Genomic DNA, 12658 nt, shown 5'->3' with positions numbered 1-12658 from the left:
AAGTTGTTCGAAAAATGGAGGTTAATATAATATTACAACAGGAACTAACGATAATAATTTAGGTCAACTATATCATGATAACATAAAGGTGTAGTCCAGATTGAGCAAAAAGATTGGTTTACAGAAACGGCTGCAGACAACACGGGTTATACAAAATAAGGGTGTCCCAATTTATAGATATAACATTATCATCGATTATGATGAACTCAACAATATCTTTTTATAGGGTATGCAAAGTGTAAAAAGTCACGTCTTGACACTTAGGGCAACGACTGAATCGATTATTATCAAAATCAGTAAACCATCATTATGGTTTATTTAAATGATATGCACAATATTCCAATTTTTTACAAATGATTGAGTTGGAAAGACAGCAATATCACGAACAAAATTTACGTAACTATTCAGAGAAAAATATCCGATCTGCCAGCCATATCGTACAATTCTGCCACTAAACAATAAATATTATTTGGGAAGAACAGTAAGTAATACAAACAAGTAATCATCTACAAATTTCATTTAGAAAAGATATCAATATTATTCTTTACTATCTGTTGTAACCGTGGAAGGGAAATATTATTAGAGCAGCTAGTTTAAAATTAAATGTATTCTTCTAAACGTAAATGTTTTTTTGAAAAGTTTTATAATTTTAAAGCATACAATTCGCTCGTGATGGGTTAGGATTACGTTAGGTTATCGGACGCTTCGTATTTGCCGCTAATTTGACGAAATCAACTCACAGGAACGACCATCTATTATTGCTGTCTTCCTTGCTGAAATCTCTTTATCTCTATATAATAATGTATCAAAATAAAATTATAACCATTCAATTGAATTACGAATTTCAAATAGAGCGACAATAAACAAGCAAAAATTTATAATAAATTGGACGACGTCTGCTTCTTATAAAAAGTGACTTTAAAATTCAAGATAAATATGGAGAAACATTATAAATGGATACAAAACTTTAATTCTTTCCTCTAATTTATAGCAATATTTTTTAAGATTAGAAACAATTAAAATACGTTTTTTTGATTTTTGATTGGTTTGATTTTGAATGACGTTCAATTTTTTTAGGTCAAATCGAATCTGCCAACGTTTTGACAACCGAAAAAAAACTATAAAAAACGTTTATTTTTAGAAACAACATATATTGCCCAAAATGATCAATGCATTTATAAGAAAACTGATTTAAATAACCTGATTTCGAAAAAACAAATTCTATGAAAATTCAACGCCATTTACAACCAACTAACCTCACCTAACCTATAAATTTCAACTCTATATTCTAGCCAATAAATATTCAATTACATTCATAACGACCTAACCTGTTGAAATTCAATGTTATCCATAAATTTACCAATCAATATTAAACATCATTCACTGAAACTTATCCTCATCTAACCTATGAAAATTCAACGTCATTCAAAATTAAACCAATAAAAAATTAATAAAAATTCCTTTAGTAATCAGAATAAATATTTCAATTAATCAATATTTTTATCAAAGTCAATTTGAATATTGAATTCCACGAGGTTAATAATATATAATTAATTTAAATTTATTTATTTTGCAAATATTTCAAAAACAGCCTAAAGAAAGACAGAAGTTTTTATATAATTGTGATAAAAAATCGGAAAAATATTTGACCAAAAGTAAAATGAAAAGTTCAAACTATCAAAAACTGTCCTATTATCTGTCCTTTAGTTCTTCACGTATACCAGAGCTAAATTTCAAATTAATGACTATAGACCAATCCCTTGTTCAGTAGAGTCACCAAACTTTGTTAATATCTTGTTGTTTTGTCTGGTCAGATTAAACGTGATGTGAAAATAAATTGGACAGTGCACCAACTGGTTACGCTCGTTCACAGCTCCAGTTATTACTTTTAAAAACTTTTCTTACAAGAATAACTTCTATGATGAGAATTTGCTTCAGTTAATAAAGAGAATTATGTTATTCTGTGGTTACATCGATTATTTACATAGTAAAAACTTTTTATACAAAGGTAACTGCTTAAGATTTTATGGGGCGCATTTCATCACAGCTTAATTTGTTTTGCATTATTCACTGTAGTAGTTACTCAAGCGAATCTATATTTTCCTATTGAAAAAACAAATATTTGAAAATATGTTTAAATTGTTATAAATCGTCCGTATTATTATTATTAAATATTCAATGTAATATAATCAGTAATTTTTCTAAATAATCACAAAAATTCTTTTTCATGATGTCAATTATTTTACAATCAGTGATATCAGTAATTATAGAATAGCAAAATATATTTAACTGTAGTCTAACAAATTTAAAAAAATTGGTCATTTACATTAAAAATGCAAAAAAGCCTAATGGTAGCCTTGGAAATACAGTCCTTAAGGTAAACGACAATGGCATAGAAAAAGGAAAATAAGTTGTAGACGTTGTAGGGATTGTCTATGTTGGCGACAAGTATACATGGACACAACAAACAGAAACTTAAAATCAATAACTGATTACACAATAATACAATAACACACATAAAGTTTGAAGATGTACGAGTTTATAGAGGAATTTGTGCCATATCAGATCATAACCTACTCAAAGCAACAATATTATTCCCATTGAGGAGAAACACAACATAAGCAGTCTCTAATATGAATCACCAAATTACAAATATTACAAATTAAAAGTATAACTTGTACAGCTACAAGATAAGAGTGTTAAAAACTTGTAGCAAAGAAATTAAACCATTATCTAATGAATTATTAAAATCATATCCGGTACGAAATTTATAATTTCATAATAATATAGTATACAGTATTGAAACAACTGCAAAAGAAGCTCTAGGTATCAAAGAAAATTACAAAGTAATATGAAGATCATCAATAATATGAAGACAAGAAAAAAGAAGCAACAAGCAAAATCATGGAAAGAAAAAGAGAAACTTGGTTTGGAAAATGTCAAGAAATAGAGGCATACATTAAAGGGCGAAAGTGCAGTAGAACATGGAAATTCATTAACAAAATTAAGAAAGAAACACATTCTTACAGCTAATAATCGCACATGAATGAATTCGGAATTATAGTACACTTCTGACCGACGATAGACTTGAATATAGTCAGCGAACACAGTAAGACATACATATTGAAGGAGACAAGATACACATAGATTCAACAGCTAAGCAACTAAAAAATAGGAGAGCCGCGGGTCCAGAGGGGATTAATGCTGAATTAATAAAAAATGGCAAAAATACACTCTTCGAATTGTTAGCTTATATTTTTACAAACTAAATAAATAGTGAAAATATACCCGAAGCCTGGGAAACAGTTTACATCACACATATACATAAAAAGAGCAACAAACTAAAATACAACAGTTATCGTGGGATATCGGTAACAAGTAAAATAAGCAGAGTATATACAAAAATAATAAGGAATCTGATAGAGCAGGAATAATTATGAAGAAGAAGAGCAGAGTGGGTTTACAGTTGGAAGGTCGTGTTCTCTTTAAAGCAGTTGATAGAGAAGAAAACAGAAAGAAATAGACCAGTACACCTAATGTTTATAGATTTACAAAAGACCTACGATAATATACCAATGTCAAAATTATGGAGCAACATTAACCATACTCTCACAAAAGCTATCAACAACTTATATAAAGATATTGGGTCTGCAGTAAAAATCGGTATCCTTCACAGTCATTAGATGCCTGAGACTAGGGTGGTGCATCTCACCAACACTTTTTAAAATACCTGTTCCAAAAGTCCTAACGACTTAGAAAAAGAAAAGATTCAAAACTTTTCCATATGCATATTTCAACATTCATGAACAAATTCGATTATTTACATATGGTTATTGCGACTAACAATATGAAAAATAAATACTCAGTTTCATAGAGGCAGGTGAAGACACGAGCTGTTTGAGCATATGCGTCTCGATAATCTGTAGATCGCTAGTTGTACAAACACTCATAAATTCAAACTTTTTTATATAAATTTCGTCCAATTTTTCACTTCCAACCAGAACAATTTCAACGTAAACTATTAAAATGTGTAGTTTCAGAAATAAATCCTCTGCTGTCACGTATGACATGCAGTTAGTTACGTGATCTTACGTGACGTAATAGTATGTTTACAAAAAATAAAAATTATTCTTGTTCACCTAAACATTTCATATTATTGGGCTGAAATAACTTGAGAAAAGCTCTAAAGGTTAACATCAATTTTAAACGAAAATAGATTTCTGATGTAATTAGAAGTATTGTTAACTTCAGAACTAAAGAGTCACTACCACTATTCTTTGTGGATCTCAAACTTCTTATAGACCAATAAGCTTGTTCCCTATCTTATCCAAAATACTAGAAAAGATACTAAAGACTAAAGTAGAAACAATCATAACAGATAACCACTTTATCCCAGAACTTCAATTTGGTTTTCAAGAGAAGCACGCCACTATTGAACAGGTACAACGGGTCACTAACAAAATAATGCAATGCCTAGAAGATAAAAAATACTGCTCTGCTGCGTTTTTGAATGTGAGCCAGGCTTTTGACAAACTTTGGCACACTGGACTGTTGTATGAGATTAAGAAGCTTTTTCCCCTTAACCTCTTCCTCATCTTTAAATCCTATTTAACTGACAACGAATTCCTTGTTAAATGCCAACATGAACACTCGAAGATCCATCCCATAAAAGCTGGAGTTCTACAGGGAAGTGTACTGGTTCATATTTATATTTTTATTCATATTTTTACCTAGTATACACGTCGGACTTGCCTATTTCTAACAATGCCTTAACGGCCACACCTGGATAGTCTCCAAGTGTGGCTAAAAAACAAAACCCGTATATATAATAATTACAAATACAGGAGGAAATTGCCCACCCGTGAGTCTAAGCGGCAAGAAAATACTACAACGGAAAGACGTAAAACACTTCGCAATGCACTTGGACTTAATACTAACTTAGAAAAAACACATCTTTACTAAAAGACTAAAAAACTCTTAGACTATTCACTGATGCTTCTTGGTTTGTGCCTAATAGTCTAATAATGCTATCGCTGAATGTTAACTCGGTTAAAAAAGAAATCAAAAAGTTAAGTGACAACTATAGTAATAGGCTTGAAAGGCATCCAAACAAACTTATTGTCGCAACGTATTATAAGACTTAGACTCAAACGATTTACTTCATACGACTTAGTTAATAAAATTTAAAATAGTGATTTTAATCTTTAAATTTTGGAATTTTAAACCTCACGGCTTTCTCTTATAAATGTTTTATCAATACTTTTATTATTTTAGCCTGTCAAAACTTGTCTTGTCCCTAGTATTTGCGTTGAAACTATAGCTCAATAGAAAATAACCACTGGGTTATTATTCCCACATGTCTATTTAAATAGTATTCAAAATATTTACTTATTGCTATATTGTGAACAGATGGTAAATTAAAAATAAAAAATAAAAAATTTTGGCATATAGTTTCGCTAAATACCATTCTGTGGCCATGATCATTTTCAAATACTTTTTGTACTAGCGTTATTTCGTAGGAATAAACTTCATATATCAGTTATGTTACAGAATCTTACACTAACATGTTGCAATGTAGTTTTGCTAATGCTAGTACAATAATTTTTTACAAAACATGCAGGAAGAAATTTAGTTACAAATATTTATTCAAAAAGTTTCACAATTCTACAAAATGCAGTTTCGAATTGAATACGTAACATACGTAAAGTATGACTACTCCATCAACATAACCTAAAGAGATGGCTGAAGAGGAAGAAACACAGTAATAAGTGTAAGTTCATTGATTATAACGGTAACACCAACGTATAATAACTTGGTTTTGAGGATTGTATATATATAAAAAATGTTATGACAAAATTGTTCGGTCTATTTTGAACAAGTATAATAAATTTATATTAATAAAAAAGAAAAAATTAAATAATTGAAATATCTCATTATAAGTTTGGTTACGATCGCTGAAACTTTCATCATAAAAATCGTTATTTCCTGTTAGCTATAAATAATTAAAAGTACCTAATTAGAATAACCATCTTTTACTAATGAGAACAAGGAATAATTTATGACATGTGAGGCACAATTAATGATAGAAGAACCTACTACATTTTTGACAAAATAAATTTCCAAATAAATTAAATTTAAAATTATGTGGTCTTGACAGTGGGATATATTTGACTAAACAGTGCACTATTTAATTTGTAAACCTAATAGAAATCAAAATATCAGCAAATTTCTTTATTATTTAAATACACTACAATGATGTAGACATTCGTGAAACTGAATTGAAATATTATAAACGAAAATATAAAGAAAAAGTAAAATATTTTTGGAAGCCCGAAGGACACTTTTAATACTATTTATTCTGAAATTACCACCTACAAATGTAGAATGTGTATTACTGATCCAAGATATATTTAAAATGTTCTCAATGTCAAATTTTTTTTGGAATATTGAGAATAGTAATGAAGAAGATCATAAAAAAATATATACACTTCATATACACAGGTATATATCAAATTACAAACAAATACAATCAATCCAGAACAAATGGAACTAAACTATATAATCGATGCAATGCATTTCGATTCAAATCTGCTGTTCGTATTTGTGTAGGTAGTGGAAAAATTGAAATCGAAACATCGATGTCAAACGAGAATATTAATATGATTATTTTAGTGCGAATTTTCAAATAATTTCGTTATATATGTAAATAAATTAGAATTCTAATAGATTAATAGCTAACCCGAAAAAACCTCACCATGTCAATATATCAATTGACATTTTTTTTCCTTACAATTATGAAATGTCTATGCCAGGCAGCATTTTTTTTGTATTTGAAATACAGTAAAAGGTTCAAATAATAGCCCACTAATACTTACCACACTACTTCAATACACAACGATTCGAATTGTAAGTTCACATAGTTCAGGTAACACGCCAGCATATTATGAGCCTTACCAGCTTTTTAACCTACGCCTACTACGATTTCGGGTGTAAATTTCAGCAAACGGTGGCTCGTGATGACTTAAGCCCACTTCATCCCCTTTTAGCTTGTGCTGATTTACGTTTGGGGTACGCACGGGTATGGGTCTAGTTGAGCAATTAACAAGGTTAGCCTGGCTAATCCCGTGAATGATGTCCGCTTCTCTGACTGATACCTCTATCGCCCGCTCTCTCCTGCTGGATAAACCCCATATACTGAAGTATACTTTAGATTAATACCGTCCCCATTCTATACAGGGCTAAGATGATTTGAAAAACTAACAAAATCTTGTTAATTGAATTCATTAGTTTTCTCCCAAAGTAATTAATTATATACAGGTAACAACAAAGTTTTGTGTTGTAATTTTGTAGGATGAATTTTACTTTCGGGCGATTCTATTTAATATTTATATATTTATTTGACTTACGTATTGAGAGAGAAGAGTGTTTAAAAGTTTCAATTTTTATGTTATTTTTTTTATATATATTAGGACGAGATTCGATTCAACAGTTTTGACACAATTTCAAGTAGGGATCTGTTTTTCTCGTGAGACCGCCACGCCATGCAGCTAGGAATTATTCCGGGGATAAGCATCCTTCTCCTTTGTTCTTTTTATTTTTAAAAGTTCTTGCAGCACCTGAACCGCTACCGTTCTCGTAGCTGTCTAAGCAATTTCTGATGAGAGTACAGTTTTCTAGGTAGAACGAAGCATGCTGAGGCGTGGACACGTGGGATATGTGCCCCGCAATTGCGTTAACTGCATAGACCACTCCAGGGAATATCTATGTTCAAACCAGAGAAGATAGTCCCTGATGTTATCATACGATAATTAGTTCATATTCCATTGTTCGAGGTGTCCCAAGTCATTTGTAACCACTTATGCTTTTTTTGCGTCAGTTCTGCTGGGATCATTGTGGTCGAGCCTTATCGGTCTCTTTTTTACTGACACTCTAATTCCTTGGTGTTATTTCTATTATTGGAAATACGAGTAATAATATTAGATGCCACTTTTCATCGTGATTACTTACGGCCTCTGCAATGCATAGGTCCAGAATGGCTATGCCATAGGTATATGTAACCATCGACGAAAACAGAGCTTTTCCTCACTGTTTTAGACTTTCAGCATAAGACAAGATTATATATATTCTTACCTCCACGTGTTTTCTGCTGGTAATTAGTCGCGCCTCTATTTTGTGCTTTGCGTTTGTAGGTAGATCTACAGATCTTCTTGTGTTAAACGTGAAATTGATTAACTTTAGGAGCATTGCTATGATAACAATAGACACGCCGCCAGCGAATATTACGAAGCCTGCCTTCCTTGGCAATCAGTTCCAGCAGGCCATCGTATATAATGATCCACAAGAGAAGGCCTAGCACTAGACCTTGAAGTGTCCTTCCTTCGGGCCGTTCTTTGTGTCGAATTAAGATTCTCTATAGATATTCTGGCAGTAAAAATCTTTTCTAAAAATGGATAATTTATTTCCGGAAATTTCAATTATTGTATTTATGAATATTCACAACAGAAGACAATACTTGTGAGTGCAGGTGTATAAATTTTATAGAACAACTAGATCCTCATTTATAAATAGGCAAAGTAAATCGCCCTTAAGCAAACAGTAAATGTCTCAACATAAAATTGCATGATATACCATGTATCCGGTTGTAGGATTTAAGTGAGCGATTTTCTCGAGGTCTGTGAAAAGCAATGGAGTGCGGACCATTTCATCCCAATGTATCATAACTGTTTGCTACACTCACATGTTCACATACTTATTGTGGTAGCCTATCCACGAAACCCTTATAAAATACCCCAGATTCTCTTCTCGCAGCTCATTTAAATTCATAATACTTTCTCGACACAACAAAAACCACTGAAAACGACCAAGTTTTTCTTAAAATATTACTTTAAATACTCAAAGCTTCGCATTTGTTGGCCCGAATTTTTCAATAGTCTGCAACTTATACAAACATCATTAAAATAAATGGTAGTCGTCTATATTTGTGTGAATATTTTCAAGAGGCCAAAAATTTATCAATATCTTGTATTTATGCTAATGGAATGGAGGAATAAAATATCCAAATTCATATAGGTTTATACAATGTGTAATTTATTCAATTGAACTATTCAAGATACAATATATTATTTCTTTGTATTTTTAAAACAAATTATATATATTAGAAATATCCTATGCTTCGTAAATGTTAAATATGTTTTCATTTTTAATATTGTTCATATATAGATAATGATTCATGTTTGCATATTTTATTACTTTATAATATAGGGTATATTAAAATTAATTTCGCCAAATTGACTATATGTTATAAATTATCAGCTGTTCATTATTTCATCTATAAGCATGATTTATTGTATTATTGATTACTTCATATGAATGGTGGGCACACAATTCTTGCTTACTGTTACAAAACCGTGTGTTTTTGTCTATAGTTTAAATTATTATGGTTATTTATTGATTAGAATATTCAGTTACTATTAATATCACATCTTGTTTATTTCTTCTCATGTTTTAATAACGAGTTCAATTCACACGTATACTAGTAGTATTCAATGGAATAATTATAGGTGCATACAGACTAATTCAAAAAGTACCCGGAATATTGGCAAAATGTATGGTAGACAATTTTTAAAATATCTGAAGACTGTAGAAGCTCTGTACACGTTCTTATTGCAGATTCAATATAGTTTGCATTTTGAAAGGAATCAATATTACAAAACATTATATAAAGGTTATCATTTTCATAAAATCACGATCGTCTGTCTATAGAAAATTGATGTTATTTATATTTTATTACCATTATGAATAAGTGTAATCCTTATATACTGAAGCTGAAGCATCCGTGTATACGGAAAGTATCCGTCAAAATGTAAGGGTAGCGCCACATAAGCATCAAGTGAAACTTTGAAGGAAGCATCAAACTATGATATTAAATTTTTAAAGTCGGCATACTTTATTTCATCTACAATTGTTATATTCATACCATACGCTTTGCCGACACCAGCTCCATTATGGAAGGTTTTTGAACTATTATTTATGTCATACACCTAGACACTTTTTCAACTTTTCTTCCATAAGGTTTACTCCTCCTTCTCTCTACCCACCATGGAGATGTATGAGTGCCAGGGTGTCAAATATCAAGGAAAACTACAAAGCTGACACTGGCACTGACAACTTACAAAATGTAACTTTGTTTTGCTTCCATACAATTAAAAGGTTGAAAGAACTGCCCATCATTGCGATTCGCTTGTCTTAAAATTAAATCAACTGGAAGTTTTTTTTGGACACTTCTTTAGGAATGGCTTTCATCTATTCTATCGTAACTGCTTCAATATCAGGAATGTTGTCAAAAAGTCGCCCATTAGTACATTTTCTTTGTTGGAAGGAGCTAAAGTTTTTTGATTGCCCGTAAAAGATTTGTAGTTCTTACTAGGCATTCGAATAGTTCCAACCGTTGCTCGTCTGTAACTGACTAATTTTCTCTTTTAAATACCATACAGTTTGAAAGTCATTATTCTATTATCATATACAAATTTTGGCAATTTGTGAAATTTTCGTTTCAATTGTATACAAAACTGACTGTGCAAAAATGATTTCACTAAAGCGGTTGTAGCAGACTCACAAGTTAGAAGATAAAACTAAATCCCGAAAAATGATTTGAAAACAAAGAAGGTAAGGGTTGTTGATTTCCTCCCCTTATAATGTAATAGGGATGTCGAAAAAATACCGGTAGTTAGGCTTGGCAATGCACGGAATTTATAAAAATTGAAGTAACTATTATTAGTTAAAATTGAGAGAAAAAATTTAACTCAATTTTACTCATCAAATTGTGTAGTTGATATATTCCAATCCTTATCATAATTACGGCAATCACCTTCTGAATTTTGTTGCATGAATGTAGAAATACCTGGTAGGATAATTATCAATTCATGATAACTACACCAATATTACAAAAAATAAAACTAAACTTAAAAAATGAAGAATGTTTCAATCAGAATGAAATACAGAGATACCAGATTTCATGAAAATTCACGCATGTTACTAGCTTATTTTCGTCACCAGTAGGATATAACTGAAGGTGTTTAGTCGGGAGCGAAGTTAGACAAGGGCGTAAAATCTAATATATGGAGACACATGAGTAATCCTGCCGCATATTTATGGCTGCCAATTTAACGATCACGCATTCCAGAACTACATCAAATATTGTCTTGTGGGCAACTAGTTCACTAGGTAAACATCAGTTTCCAAATAGGTAACAATAAATGAATGATGAAGTTGTGTGCTTAGATTAACTGATAGCTAAAGGTTAGTGAACTTAAGTTCGCATAAAAACTGAGAATAGCAGACATGTTTCTAGTCCACTTGCAGTAAATACAGTTCAGTATGGTACAGTTCGTATAATATGGATAGCATACTTTAAGCATTCATCAATATTATATTTATCTTTCTATTCTAATAATTCCAAGTGAAGTCATTATTAGAATGGATTTAGGCCTTTACATTGCTTCGTTATGGAAGGTTTCTGAACTGTTATTTATGTCATACACCTAGACACTTTTCTTCCATAAGGTTTACTCCTCCTTCTCTCTACCCACCATGGAGATGTATGAGTGCCAGGGTGTCAAATATCAAGGAAAACTACAAAGCTGACACTGGCACTGACAACTTACAAAATGTAACTTTGTTTTGCTTCCATACAATTAAAAGCTCTACTCCAAGGTGTTACGATGATGAGAGGTGGATGGTGGTGGATATTCTATTGAAAGAACTGCCCATCATTGCGATTCGCTTGTCTTAAAATTAAATCAACTGGAAGTTTTTTTGGAACACTTCTTTAGGAATGGCTTTCATCTATTCTATCGTAACCGCTTCAATATCAGGTATGTTGTCAAAACGTCGCCCATTAGTACATTTTCTTTGTTGGTAGAAGTTAAAGTTTTTTTGCTTGCCCGTAAAAGATTTGAAGTTCTTACTAGGCATTCGAATAGTTCCAACCGTTGCTCGTCTGAGAATAGCAGACATGTTTCTAGTCCACTTGCAGTAAATACAGTACAGTACTGTACAGTTCGTATAATATGGATATTTATACTAGCATAATAACTACTTTAAGCATTCATCAATATTATATTTATCTTTCTATTCTAATAATTCCAAGTGAAGTCATTATTAGAATGGATTTAAGCCTTTACATTGCTTCGTCAGACATTGAAATAAATAAAAAAAAATAAAAATAAATAGAAAATAATAATAAATAAAAAAAAAATCTTTGATCGTATCGGATTAGAAAACGTTGATAAATTTTAATAACGCGTAATATCTACTCATGCTCTTTCAACCGATTGTATTCACCGTGAATAAATTTGTTTGTATATGGAAGGTAAATGTAAAGAAAATCATTTATCTCAAAAAGTGGCCTTTAGTAAACTATAAATTAAATTGTTTAATACTGGGAAGTAGTAATTGTCTTTCTTCCACAGTATGTAACATAAATATTTTCTTTTGCAATATTTTGTTATTGATTTTTATTACTTCCGTTTTATACACCTCTCCTTTTAGAACTTCATTTAAAATTTATACCTTTTCTACAGTAGTGCCCCCCTAATTTAGTAACACATCCTGATAAACAGAGATGGCTACTCTCCAATCCATAATCTACATATTCTAA

At 31.1% G+C, this 12658-nt stretch overlaps 1 protein-coding gene across 1 annotated transcript in view; it reads right to left on the bottom strand.

The window, feature by feature from the left end:
• Positions 1–12658, bottom strand: part of LOC130893474 (E3 ubiquitin-protein ligase RNF220-like) — a 159224-nt gene that overhangs the window by 39643 nt on the left and 106923 nt on the right. The window lies entirely within an intron of this gene.

The sequence above is a fragment of the Diorhabda carinulata genome, chromosome 1 (genome assembly GCF_026250575.1).
Source record: "Diorhabda carinulata isolate Delta chromosome 1, icDioCari1.1, whole genome shotgun sequence".
Classification (NCBI taxonomy): domain Eukaryota; kingdom Metazoa; phylum Arthropoda; class Insecta; order Coleoptera; family Chrysomelidae; genus Diorhabda; species Diorhabda carinulata.
The sequence above is the reverse complement of the archived record's forward strand: the minus strand, read 5'-3'. Positions and strand labels throughout refer to the sequence as shown.